The 8,830-nt window shown below is 43.0% G+C and overlaps 1 protein-coding gene across 2 annotated transcripts in view; it reads left to right on the forward strand.

The window, feature by feature from the left end:
• Positions 1-8,830, forward strand: part of LIMS1 (LIM zinc finger domain containing 1) — a 163,901-nt gene that overhangs the window by 57,368 nt on the left and 97,703 nt on the right. Inside the window, exon 1 of one of the 2 annotated variants that reach the window (XM_075061355.1) lies at positions 4,943-4,997. The exons of the other annotated variant lie outside the window; for it this stretch is intronic. The gene's annotated coding sequence lies outside the window, so the exon portion shown is untranslated. Of the gene's footprint in view, positions 1-4,942; positions 4,998-8,830 lie in introns of those variants that run through there. 2 annotated transcript variants of the gene reach the window in all.

The following is an 8,830-nucleotide window of genomic DNA, read 5'->3' on the forward strand; positions in this document are numbered from 1 at the left end:
ACAGCAAACAGAGGTAAAATCCTCTCAGCAAAAACGAACATTTACAAGTTGAGAAAACAAAAATAAGACTAACCCGCCTTGCCTGGCTGTTACTTACAAGTCTGAAGCATGAGAGACTGATTCAGAAAGATTTGGAGAGCCTGGATTGACGTCTGGTCCCTCTTAGTCCCAGGAGCGAACAACCCCCAGAACAAAGAGCACAAACAAAAGACTCCCCCCACCAAGATTTGAAAGTATCTTGTCGCCTTATTGGTCCTTTGGTCAGGTGTCAGCCAGGTTTACTGAGCTTCTTAACGCTTTACAGGTAAAAGAGGCATTAACCCTTAACTATCTGTTTATGACAGTTGCATTTCTCAATTGTTTTAGTTTTGGCACAAATCTCTGGAGAAGGTGTTGATGCACACAAAACTGCCAAATGCAGTTACATTGGTTTGTCAGTGTCAAATTCTATATAACTAAAAGTGCGTTTAAGTTTCTTCAGATGGACTAATTTAAAGGCTAATGTTTGGTGCCCTAGTTCCTTTTGAATGGCAATTTATCTGAGTTTTCCATGAAGTGACAAAACTTTTACTGTCCCCATGAATCAACAAACTGTATTTGACTTCCTATATATGTTGAAACCACTGGAGTGCTGCCGATATGTGAAATTTAAACACATCAAAATTCTAAATGCCTCTTGTCTTTTAACCTGTATCTTGATTATAGAAATTTGCTTTCTCCATGATTAGAAAAAACACTTCTTTCTTGGATGTAGTCATGATCCTTCTGAGAAGTAAAGCTATAACATATGTTGTCATCTGGGTAAACTTCATGTGACTATTACACAAGCTTAGATAGAATTAAAGCATAGTTGCAGGCAAAGATAAAAAGTTCATATGAGGAAGTATTGTGCAGTACCGGAAGCAGCAGCTTGTAAAGATAATTATATGGTTAATTTGTCCATAATAAAATGACACTGATATGTGAATTAAAGTGTCATGAAGACAGAAACAGAGATACTGAGGAAACAGTCCTGTATGTGATAATGCGAAACTGGGGAGTAGAGAGCAAAATATGTCAAGTACCTAAAGTAAGAGTTTGTTAACATTAAGCAGTGGAATGTGTGGTTAAAGTAATCAAGATATAAATATGAAGAGTGGGGCATGCATTTTATACTGAAAATCTTTTGTAAGGAAGCCCTTGAGGTACATAGAGTTGTGTAATAGGCTTGACTGAATCCCTTACTCACAGAGTGAGTATCATAGATCCTATAAATACAACATTTCTGTTGTTGCTTAATAGGGTTGTTTGTTAAATGTCAGCCTAGCAGTGCCTTTTGTGATATTCCAGGGTGAAATTCAACTCTGTGCAGGGGGCCAGCCCAAGGCCTGTGCCTCAAAACAGGGCTGAATGGGACTGAAGTTTTGCCATAGGCCCTGGATGGTCCTCTGCACAGAGCTGAATGTCACTCTTTGGCAGTGTCTTATTAAAGTCTCACGGTTTTGGCTGATCTAAATTTGGCCCTATAAATACCATGTTCAGTAACTTTGTAGTTCTTTTCCTAGCAGAAAGAAAACTTCCTTTTAGGAAAGCTATTTCATCTTTAATTAAGTAGAGAGGTGGATTGTTAGTCACTTTTCCATAAATAGATTACTCAGAAGGTACCTTCAGAATTCAAAGTTGTCATTAAAAGTGTTCCAGAAAAAAAATCTTACCTTTAAACTTTTTTTTTAATTGGTCAAGCTAGTTATGTTATAATGGGTATTTATAAAAGGCTTTAAAATAATTAGGAAAATCTAATGTAGGATTGCAAGCTGATGTGTTACTCAGTATTTTCAAAGCACTATCAGATTTAAAAAAAAAATCTTCCTGATTCTTTTAAAAACTCTACAGAGTTTTTTACTACCTCATTGCTTTGGAGTAGTTAATGAACATTAATGGAGTTGAATATTCACAGCTAAGGCTTTGTCTACACTAGCACTTTTGTTGGCAAAACGTTTGTTGGTCAGGGGTGTGAAAAAGAAACACCCCCCCAACCGGCATAAGTTTCACCAACAAAAGTGCTGGTGTGGACAGCGCTGTGTTGGCAAAGAGATGCTCTCTTGCCTACATAACTACTGCTGCATGTTGTGGGTGGTTTAATTATGCTAGTGACAGCATGGAGTGGCTACATGGGAGAATTTACAGCAGCAGAACTGCAGCAGTAAAGCTGTGCTGCTGTAAGTGTAGACATAGGCTAAGAGAACATGCCTTTTAGAAGTATTTCAAGGGGCACAGATACTTCTGCAAGGAAAAAGAATGAATCTCTATTTAAAAAGAGGCAAGCTACTTATGTACAGATGCTGTGCAATGTGAAAACTGTATCTGCTTCCTCATTTTCTTTGGTAAAGCCACAGATAAAAATCTTGTTTTTAACGGCTTCCAGTCAGATGTATTGTTGGGGATGTTTGCAGAATTGCATGGATTTTAGTCATACTCTTACCGTTCAAATCTGATCTGGGAATCAGATTCTGCCCTGATTTACACCCTGTGCAACCTCGTGGAAGTCAGGGCAGAATTTGGCCCAGTATCCCTAAGAGCCTTTCACCTCCACAACTCCATGGCCTTCACCCTGATCTGCTAATTGTAGCCTTTGCCAAAAGTAAGGCCTTGTCTACATTTGTGGCTGTGCATAGGGTACATGTAGCTACACACTGCAGAGAAACGCAAGCTGCTTCCACGCTGCAGCGTACAGCTACATGTGCAGGGCCCTACCATATTCACACCTGTGAAAAACGCATGCACTGTGAAATCTTATCTCTGTCATGAAATCTAGTCTTTTGTGTACTTTTACCCTATACTACACAGATTTCACGGGAAAGACCAGCGTTTCTCAAACTGAGGGTCTTGACCCAAAACAGGGTTGTCAGATTATTGTAGAGTGTAACGGAGTGTGACTCAATCCCACGGCGCCTCCTGCTCGCCATGCTGGGAATTAGCTTGGGGTTGCTAGTGCGCCCTGCTTAGGTGGTGTCTCCTGTCTCTGCATCCGGGATCTGCATTGTTCACTGAATCGTGTTGTCCTCTTCTGGACACAGCCTTCTGGCTGTACTCTACTTGATTCTTAGGAGCTGGAGGGAGGACATGCCGTTGCTTCTGGGAGCTGATTGAGGTATGTGCCGCCCAGAGCCTGCACCCCATAGCCCCTTAGGCTCACATGAGTAAAGACAAAGACACCCCTACACCCTGTGGGTATGTACTCTACACAGCTCTCTACCGGCCCATGCCATGCTTCCCCCTCTACGCTGCTGTTTTTAGCACAGAGTGTATTCTGCCTCCCTGCTGCTGGAGTCTTTCCCTACTGCGGGAAAAGGCTCTGGAAGTGGGGAAAGGCTCTGGCAAGTTCCAAGCTTTTCCCCACTGTTTCTCCCTCATGCCTGAGCCTTTCACTGACCTGGGTAGCTCCACATTGCAGTGTGGATGTAGACTGCTTTGCAGTGCAGCATGTAGCTGCATGTACCCTACACGCTGCTGTAGATTGCCACATATTCGCAGGGGCAAAAAAAAATGCAGGCCTGTTATTTACCAGGCTGCACGTGGCAACAGACTATATAGGTAAGAGATGCAAGGAGAGTATGGGTCACGAGGCAAACTGCAGACACACACACACACAGCCACTTGATTACAGGGCTGCTTAACTTTTGTAACAGCTGCCACAAGAGGTGTGCAAAGTAGACGTAGTCTAAGAGTACACTGCTAAGGAGAGCTGCACTTTTAGGTCTTGGCTACACTGGCGCTTTACAGCGCTGCAACTTTCTCGCTCAGGGGTTGAAAAAACATCCCCCTGAGCGCAGCAAGTTACAGCGCTATAAAGCGCCAGTAAACAGTAAGCTAATCCCCACGGGGAGGTGGAGTACCTGCAACGCTGGGTGAGCTCTCTCCCAGTGCTGGCACCGTGACCACACTTGCATTTCAAAGCGCTGCCGCGGTAGCGCTCCTGTGGCAGCGCTTTGGAGTTTCGAGTGTAGCCAAGCCCTCAGTATGATTGCATACTAAAGGCAAGCAACTGTTCTGAATCCTGAGATAGAGTATTAGTTATTTCACTTGTTAATAGAGAACTGCTCAATCCCTTTGAAGTCACATGCCACATCTTCTGACAAATTTAGTGCCCTGTTTGTCCATAGAACAGGTGGAGCACAACCCCTTTTGGTGCCAGATCCCTCACAATGTCCTGCCAATGCCCTTCCTTCCTGCCCAGGAATTAGAAGGTAGTTCGTCTCTGTACCCACTGTATCCTTTGCCTCTGATGAGGCTGCCAGCAAGGGAGGCAGTTTTCTAGGAGATGGGGCAGAAAAGTGAAGCTGGCTCCCTCGATTAAGGTAAGGTAAAGGATCCCTTGCTTCCTTTGTCAACAACCAGGAGAACACTGTAAAAGGCTTCCTAGCTCCGGCACATGGATAAGGGGGGAAGCTCTGTATTCACCGGGCCTGTTAGCTGCCAAAGGTTGGGTGCCTGCTTATTGTTGTTTATTGCTTATGGTGACTAAAGCTGTTGATCTTTCATGTCATGTAATTGTGTTAAAATAAATGTATATATTTAAGTGCATAGCATTTGGATGACACACACAGCACTTACCATCTATTTTTCTGCTCTTCATCCCCTCCCTCTATTGTGTAATTCCCCTTCCAAGAGTAGGCCTTTTTGCGTAGGTTGTTTTAAAATATTGGAAGGGCACTTGAGTTTAGTCCCCTTTCCTGAGGGGGCAAGTGTTTTCTTTCTGCTCTGCCCTGATGGCCTTAGGATTGTGGTTTGCCATGGCAGGAGCTGGAGCGTGGAGTTTAGTGAGCTCCTTCTATTGATTTGCTGTGTGACATGCTTTAATGGGCAAAAGTAGGAAGTGGTTTGCTAAGTCACATTGTTTTTTATCACTACCACCAGTAATAACCACAAGAGAAATATGCAAATACTGCATGTTCAGGGTAAAGCTATATATGGGAAAGATAACTTGTGAAATTCTTCTGTTGGCAAGTCTACACACTGTAAGTACTAGCTTCTTCATGCTTTGATCCTTCAGGGGCTGACTTTGGCTTCTGTATCCATATGCGTTAAATTATCTTCAAGGCTACAAGCTGGATACCTTATACAGATATATTGTCTTATAGTCAGTTTAAGTGTTTCTTATAAACAGTGACCATATATGGGAACTAACATAAACATTGCCATGGGGACTTTGGAATTGAAAAATTAATGTCAGCTTGCTGGCTTTTACTGTGGTTAAAACCTAATGGCACAGATCATATAGCTTTGAATGTAGTTATTTATTCCATTTTCAGTCATCTTAAAATTGATATGATGGTCCCTGTGTTCTTGTTGCTGCTATTCTGTGTAAGTGTTTTTAGGAAAAATATTTTGTCTTTGTTCTGTCTCGTGGAACTAAGGATTCACATACACCAAGGAAAATGACCTGATACTGACAATGATTCCTTCTTGACTGGTTTTAAGAATGGTGTAACTGCTAGCACAGGTTGGATGTAGGGGGAAGAGGGGCATTTTTAGAACCATTACAGAAAGTATAACTTAGACCTGGAATCATAATTTCTGTGGGGCTGACAAGGGTTTTGTCCGACCTTCTTGTAGAAGCATTTCAACATGATTTGAGAACCAGTTGCTGACAGTCATTGTTCAAAATGGGTCATTTTCCTGGTGCAGATGAAGCCTTAGAAAAGGGTGGCTTTTTTACCACTGAGATGGCCATTCTGTTCCATTGTTTTTAGTAATCTATTTTTCAGGTACTTGAAAAATGTCACCTCAGGAAGAATTTTGATAACATTTCTGTGTTTGTTCTTACTCCTAAAGTGACTTCTTTTACATAGTTGCGTGAAATCTGGGGTTTTTTTGTTTGTTAATTATCCAGTTATTGCAGAAAAAGAGCATGATCATACTCCAAGACAAAAGTTAAGTTTTGTTTCTTTTGCACTTTCTTTTGCACTGTGATAGTCATTTCTAAAACTTCCAGTTTGGCGTGAGTATTGTTTTCAATTAGTATTACTCCTTTTGTTAAGTTTGAATTTAAAAAACAAATTAAGAAATGTTGAATGACTGAAAATTAACACGTAGCAAAATAAAAAGAATGTGCTGTGTGCACATGCAAACTACATAAGCATGTACGCTGCACGTAATCTTCAATAGACAGTACACTGGCTTTTCCAAATTCAAGAACGCTTAAACTATAAATTTCATACTTTTTAAAGGTGATCTGGAAAGGAAAAATTTAATTAAACTTGTTTCCCTTTTTTCTTCTTCTTTGATTTACTGGACCAATGTCTACTGGGAAAAGAAACAAGCTTTTGAGCTTACACAGAGCTCTTCTTCAGGTCTCTTCTTTTTCCACTTGTTTTTACCATAGTAACAGTATTCCAAGATGCTGGGGGATTAGTGAAATAAAATCAGAAGAGTTAACAATGTAAAAGTTGAGCAGCTGAAAGAAACCTTAATATGAACTAGGGTGACAAAATGTGTTTCCAAGGAGCCAAAAAAGTCAAAGATGATATGGTACCTTCCAAATGCAAGGGTCTTTTTATTTGGACTAAACAGTGTGTGCTAAAATATTCAAAGGCTACCAAGACAAGCGCAACCAAAAAATAAAAAACTATAGTGACTGGGTCTTGAATTGGCTGCTCAAAAAGAAAGACATAACCCAAAAAAAGGGGAGAGGGTGGACCTCCTTACACAAACAAACCGGGAACAATGGAATATAACAGTAAAAACAACATAAAACCAATGATCACTAGGAGAGAATAGGCACATTTTAAAACTCCCCAAGGGAAATCTTATATTATTCAAATTCAAAGAATACTTGCTTAATGAGCCCTTTCCAATATTGCTAGTACTTGCCCTCCACAGGGATGTGAGGATGGAGTTTGACAGAATATTTACAGCAAATGCTACAATACTTATAATTAAAATCCTGGTCAGGGTAAGAGCGGCCACTTTGCCTAACTAGCACCCACAAAGACTTTCTAGTCTTGGTTTGCTGGGCAAATTACCCTCATAAGAAATTTCATTATAAATGGCAGGATAAAACTGACTAATTCCATGGCATGTGGCACTTTTCTACTTATCACACAGATTTTGTCGATCTACTAGACATTTTTCATTCACTGACTACCATTGTTACCGGTTAGTCATGGCCACACCCTGAATGTTTAACCACTGGTTTACCCTTCCCTGCCTTTCTGTCTTTTGTCCCCATCTACACCCTAGAAGCAAATTATATTCTCACAGACTCTGCCTTTGCATGGGGGAAGAGGGTGAATATCAGCATCTTCTGAATTGTAAAAATATGAGTTGAACTTTATTCAACTCATATGTGTAATAAGAAATGGTGAAGGAGAGCCAAGGTGATACTTAACCAGTAGAGGGAGATGCTGTAAAGCTCATCTTAAGTATACTAATATGTAGGGTGACTATATTTACCTATGCTGAATATGGGACATCTGGTAAAATTACTTGTATTCAAGTGAGTTCAGCGGCAATCAATCAGAACTATGCAGTACAAACATTCAAACATCAAGTTGCTTGAGCCCCCGTTAAAAAGAAATACTGTGTAATTGGATTATTTTTATTTACCTTCTTATTTTTTAAGGCTTTACGGTTCACACTGGGAAGGGTGACGGCCCCCCCCACACACAGAGAGGTGACACATGCACACACACACACTCGGGTACACATCTCTCACACGGGGGTGGGAGGGACTGACCAACTGACCCTCCTGCTTGGCACTCTCCACCTTCCATGCCTGGCTGGGCCCCTGGGATGGATCCGCCTCTCCTGGTACCACGTCTTCCCAAGGCAACACAAGGGGGGGCATGCAGGATCACATGCGCCCCTCCCCCCCCCGATTTATGCCAGGGTTCACACCAAAATGTGGCTAGAAGCAGCCTTTTGGCACTGTGCAGGGGGGAAGGGATGGGAGCTGCTTCCAGCCGCAGAGGAGTGGGTGGGGATGGATGATGTGGCCCATGTCTATGCAGAGCTCATCTCTTTCCTTTCCCTCTCCCCCCATGCCTGCCTGCTCCCCTGTGGCTGGAAACAGCTTGTCCCTTCTTGCCCGCACAGGGTCGAAACGTAGCTAACACCTCCAGGCTGCTGCTGGCCACCAACGTAACCGAGCCACCTCCTGTCCCCCAGCTACAGCACAGACAGGAAGGGGTTAAGCCATAATGATGCATTGTGCACCAGGGCACCCCCTTGTCCGTGACTTTGTCCTTGGGGTTAAGTCTGCTGCCTCTAGCCCTGCTGAGGTATCCGCGGGGGCTCTTGGCAGTGGAAGTGGGGTCACCGCCAAGGATGGTGTGCCGCTCCTTATAGAAGCAGCAGCTTTTGGACGCAGCGCTGAAGCGACGGTTTGCCTCCCTGGCCTTCTGGTATGCCTGCCTCCGCTCCTTTATCTTCTCTCTGCACCTGCACTGTGTCTCATTCATCGCCCTTATCACACAAAGCAATAGAAATCTGCCCGTGGGTATCAGAGTTCCTATGTCTGGAGCAAAGCTGGGCCTGGACAGTCTCCTCTCCCCATATACTCAGCAGATTCTACAGCACCACAGTGGTTCATATGGAGCCATCATGGTCAGCTGGGAAGATGCGATGTGAGATATCCACACCAAGCAAACCGGAAGTGTAATGTCAATAATACCTGGGCCTTTAAAGAGGAAGGGGCAGATGCTTGTTTACCTTGGTGAAGGGCAGCAGAGTTTGAACTGTGTGGCCATGGCTACACTTACATTTTTGCAGCGCTGGTAGTTACAGCTGTGGTCTTACAGCTGTGTAGGGCCAGCGCTGCAGTGTGTCCACACTGACAGCGACCAGCGCT

This window comes from Chelonoidis abingdonii, chromosome 1 (assembly GCF_003597395.2).
Source record: "Chelonoidis abingdonii isolate Lonesome George chromosome 1, CheloAbing_2.0, whole genome shotgun sequence".
NCBI lineage: Eukaryota > Metazoa > Chordata > Testudines > Testudinidae > Chelonoidis > Chelonoidis abingdonii.